Source organism: Pistacia vera, unplaced genomic scaffold, assembly GCF_008641045.1.
Source record: "Pistacia vera cultivar Batoury unplaced genomic scaffold, PisVer_v2 Contig468, whole genome shotgun sequence".
Taxonomy (NCBI): domain Eukaryota; kingdom Viridiplantae; phylum Streptophyta; class Magnoliopsida; order Sapindales; family Anacardiaceae; genus Pistacia; species Pistacia vera.
Genome location: NW_022196299.1, coordinates 198,713 through 204,133, shown reverse-complemented (window position 1 = coordinate 204,133; position 5,421 = coordinate 198,713). Strand labels below are relative to the sequence as shown.

Sequence of the window (5,421 nt, the reverse complement as noted above, 5' to 3'; positions counted from 1 at the left end):
CCCCGAGTATTTTTGGAAACTACTTTACAAGCTTCATGTTCTACGGACTCTTGGCCATGCCGAAATTTAGTAAATTTTATCTTATTTAATGTCAAGATACTTGTTTTGTAAGTACAAATAACTGTGGCTGAGCCCATTGTCTCGCAAGTGGAAAGTTTCCTTAATTACCATTGCCTGATTAGCCATAATTCTCTTAATTGAGTAAGAAAGAGTTATATAGTCACAGCCAATGGTAAACCTTCTGGGATTGCTGCCACCATAATGGTGGCTGCAACCTGCAACAATGTGAGCAATAGAGTTCAAATAATTTAAATTAATTTAAATCTGTTTTACTATCATTGTACTCCTTATTTCCAATCACATATTTTGTTTTCCCAGTTCAAAAATGAGCTAATAGATATACAAGAACTAAGAAAGCTACCAAAAAATCTTCCTTTCTAATTGATGGAGGAGCTTCGTCTGTCAAGCCGAGCTTGTAATGGAGTCTTTCATTTGAATTACAGCATATTGAGCTCATCGTTTCACCCCATGCAGTGTTCATCCCAACCGACACCATGAGCATTTTACCCCAGCCATCTGCTACTTTGAGCCGAAGAACAAGGATTATGTTCCGAATCCACTTCAATATAGTCACTTGTTACGACTAAACATAAAACCCATAATAAAATGGGAGGGAACCCCAGAGCTCGTTAAAAAATCAGCCATACTTCCTTTAATAATTAATTGACCCCTTTCTTCTATTCTAAAACATATGTTTATAATAAAAAATAATAATTAAAAGGATAAAACAAATATTTAACTATAATAATAATTAAAAGGATAAAACAAATATTTAACTATCTCCTAGGCGACCGAGTAATTCGATAAGGAGTCTTTGGTGTATTCCTCAAGAAACCTTGAATTCGAGTTCCTTCTCGGTTACTAATAAAGATAGTCACTAGAGTTCCTACCTGCCCGATAGTTCTAATGTCTCAAGAGATTAGCTGAGGTACATATAAATTAGCCCGAATACCCTCAGTAAAAAAAAAAAAAAAAAAAAAAAAAAAAAAAAAAAAAAAAAGATAAAACAAATATAAGCGCAAATTAAATTAACCCTAATACAAATAAGCTAAGATAAAACTTATCAATAACCCGAAATAATTTATTTAAATTATAGAGATAATAATTAATACCCTCTTAAATTATTAAAAATCTCGAGTCTCAGGAGGATTTTAATAATTTCAAAAAATCTTAGGTGTGCTAAGATTAAATGATCCCCGAAAAGGATGTATGAAATAAGCCCTTGTTTAGAAAAAACAAACTTAAATCGTATAGAAAAAAATAAAAAAATCTTAAGAAAACAACCCATCTTTTACTCTTCTTTATTTTTCTCTCTAATTCCATTCTCCCAAGGAAACCGAAAGTCTAAGAATGATAAGAAAGAAAGAAAGAAAGAATAAATAAATAAAATTCATTTTCTCTCATTTCACGTTGGCCCGACAAAGTATTATAACACAAAAGGAAACAAAGAAAAAAGTTGAAAAGGCAATGAGCTAAAGCAACATTTCCATACATGATATGCACGAAACCGTGAGCCCAGAAAAATCTTTGTTCAGAGGATTTTGATCATCTCAAACACTATTGAAAACTTTGATGTGTTTTTCCCGTGTTGGCGAGTCAAGAGGAAAGGAAAGAACTATGCAAGTTCTTCCATGGAAAAAAAAAAAAAAAAGCATGGTAAAATAAAAAATGAAAATTTCATTTCAGTAGTTTTCACTGCAATTTCCCAGCAGCTTCTGTGAGGAATTAATTATTGGAATTACTTTCTCTGCCATGACACCATTTTTGTTTCCGATTGGATGAGCAATTTGAAAATAGCCACTATTGCTGGGGTGTTTTGACTACAGCAAAAATACAAAGACCAAAACGTAAAAATACAAAGACCACGTTTATACTCCACCGAATTTTCTTTTTCCAAAAACGTGTGCTGGGGTGTATTTCAAGTTGTGTCAACGATAAGGATTTGGATTTTCAATTCCATCCTCAACCTTAAATCCATTTGACAACTTGAACCTCGTGTTCTTCAAGAAATATTACTTTAGGATCTTGCTTTGTATTTTGTAGTGTGGAACATGAAAAATATTACGTTGTAATTCATAAACATGTTTCGAGATTTCTTAGAATTGGAGAAATAAAATTATCTTGCACCAAACTTCAACGGTGGCAATTAGGGGTGAGCAAGAGTAACAGGTAGAACCGAAACTTACGGGTAGAACCGAAACTGGAACCTACCCAGAACCAACACTGTGTGGGTAGGTTCCGATTCCATTTTATTGAAACCGACACTGTGCGATTTCAATTCCAATCTATTTTATCGGAACCAGAACCTAGGAAAAGAACCTGAAGCAAGTACCCAGCTTGAAACTTGTTTGTATTTTGGTTTTGATTGAGAAATTTTATGTGAATTGTGATGAATTAATTGAACTCAAGTATTGCCTATAGATTAGAGGATTTATAAGTCACATTACATACAAATGAATAAGTAATCAAAAGTTAAAAACTACTAAATATAGGTTTTCTTAATTTGTTAGGGGTATATTTATAAACTTTTAAGGTATTTTTGTTATTTTTTAAACTAATAGGAGAGTAATTATCTTTACAAAATACTCGAGTAAGGAACCGGAACCTGCATTTCAAGTTTCAGTTCCGATTCTCCTAAAAAATGCAGGAAACCGCACACCCTTAGTGGCAATGTAATTAACTCTTTGGAATTATAAGCCAAATGACGTCGGGTCAAATTTAATACAAATTAAAAGATTGCTAGCAAAAGCTCAAATTACTATCCAATTTCGCTAAAATAATATTATTATTACGTGAGAAACAACACAGTTAAAAGAAATTGGTACCAAATAGATTAGTTGTTTACTCCTATAAGTCGTTGTGCTTTACTCCAGCACCTTGTTAGCATTCTCTTATCATTAAAAAAACAGTGTGTTAATTTGTAACCAAGAACTGCAAAAAAACACTACTACAAATTACAAAACATGAGGCAAGCACATTCAAGCTAACCTCAAAACAGAAAACAAACACTGCAGAACACTACTAGATGCACTTAAAAAAACTTGAATTTTAGTTTCACCTAGGACTAAAAGCCTCCACCACAATCAATTCTTTGTCGTTAAGATTTCATAATTCAAGAATCTAGCTACTCTAAACGCATGTAAATCTCATTCAATAAGCTCTATTATCATTGTCTAACAATAAAATTCTCCAAAAATTAACACGTTAAATTAATCATACCTTGGCATTACGTTAAGAACCGTTCGTAATTAGCATTAGAGCCGAGTAACTCACTTGCTCGGTAACACGTCACTCCAGATTCAAAATCACCAAATCCCGCCACGTAAACCTCTCCGGCAACGGCGCCAAACAATCCAACTTCTCAACCTCCTTGGCACTCACTCTCCCCACGGTTCTCGCCTCCCCAAACGACTTCAACAACTTCCCCTTAGCAACAACCAAATAAGCCTCCATTTCACGGACCTCACACTCTTCTCTCTCTTTCAAATCCGCGGGTTTCGCACCGCCTATCAGATTCCGCCATCACGGAGGCTTGCACTTGTTGGAGGCGTTGATGGCGCACCCGATCCTCGCGCCCTCTTCGCATTGCGACAGAATTTTGGATTCGCAGGACCGGTAAGCGGCGGCCCAGGATTTGGGACTCCTGAATGCGAGGAGGCAGGGGCCGTGAGAAGGATCGTCGCGTGGGGCAGCGGGGATGGGCCCGCGGAGTAAGGGGATAGGTTGATCGAATTTGACGGTGGTTGATGAAGCGGAGTACTCCTCTAAGTGTGGTTTAGGCGATGTCGTGGCCGTTTATTTGATATTTATCGGGGTATTTTTTCTTACTTTAAATAAGCAAAATGGATAGAATCTTCCACGGTGGCAGTAGCCGCGTAGAATAATGAGCGGGTCCACGTACCACCCAAGTTTAAAGAAAACCAACCAGTTCTTTAGATTTAGTATCAAAATCGGAACCAATCGGCTTCAGTTCTTAGAAGCCAAGAACCAAACCTAAAACATGTTTCGGTTCCAATTTCGGGTGCTCAGGTTAATTCTAATTATCCTCTATTTTTTTTTAAATAACAAATAAACCCTCAAAAATTACAAATACATTCTAATAGTTTACAAAAATTATAATTCTATCTCCGTTCCTACCCAGGTTCCTAGATCTTGGTTCTGGTTCTGGTTCTTGATTCCTACAGAGGCGAATTTATGCTGGAACTAAAACCAGAATCGATCGATTCTTGATTTCTAAAACCAAAACCTACATGTGAGTGTCCGTTCCAGTTGATTCTTTTGCAGACCCCTAGTAGAATTTGTAGATTTGATCTTTGCGCTTTTATTTCTTATTATTATTGATGTTATTATTTTTAATTCTTTTGCTAATTTTGGAGTCCTTGATGTTTATTGTAATTGAAAATGTCACCCAGTTTTGGAAATTAGGGCTTATTCCATTTGTTAGCCCGGAATCATTACAAACTACATCCAATCCCAATGATATGGAAATTACACAACCACCTCCTCATACGGTTAGTTCATTGGGGTTAAGATAAGTTTTTGACCAATAAAGTCATATTTGCTCGAGGGTGAATGGATTAGGGAATGAGAATCTTATTATCAATACCTCGTTTAGTTCATAGTAGAGGCATAAAAAATAGAAATAATACTCCATAAAAAGGGGTGTAGTAGTATTACTTCCAAATTTGGAAATTTATCCTTTTTTAAATTGTAATTTCCGATTTACCCCTAAATCACTATATTTAAATTTAAATTATTTTGTTAAAATAATAAAAATTAAATTTCGTTATTTATCCCTTATCGTCGACACCACCAGTAGTATTGCCGCTACTGTTACAGTTGTTGGTGACAATTGGCGCATGACGAATCAAAGGTTGCTAATCTGTCCAACTGGCCAAATTCCAGCCTTCGATAATCGTCATAAAGATGTCACATGTAGGGGTGATCAAAAGCGATTAACCGAATCGGTTAACAGCTTTTTTAACCGAACTGGTTTTTCGGTTCGAAAAAATTTCTAAACCGAAACCGAACCGGTTTGGAGGGAAAATCAGTTTTTTGGTTAACCCAAAAACCGATTAACCGGTTTTCCATTTTTTTTATAAAACTTTTATTTTTATTTTTTCCTAAATTAAATTGTAAATATAAATAATACATATCCAAATAAAAATTAAACATTCATACATATCTATTGACCACTATCAACAATACATTAAAAATATTATTATTATTTTTTATTTAATATATATATTTGTAAAACCGGTTTTGGTTAACCGCTTTTTATTTTTTCCCGAACCGATAACTGAACCGAAAATTCGGTTTTTTGAATTTTTCAAACCATTTTTTTGGTCAACCGGTTTTCTA

The 5,421-nt window shown here is 34.8% G+C and overlaps 1 pseudogene; it reads right to left on the bottom strand.

Annotated features, from left to right (window-relative positions):
* Nucleotides 1-276: 276 nt before the first annotated feature.
* Nucleotides 277-3,846, bottom strand: LOC116145840 (annotated as a pseudogene).
* Between the last annotated feature and the right edge of the window lie 1,575 nt (nt 3,847-5,421).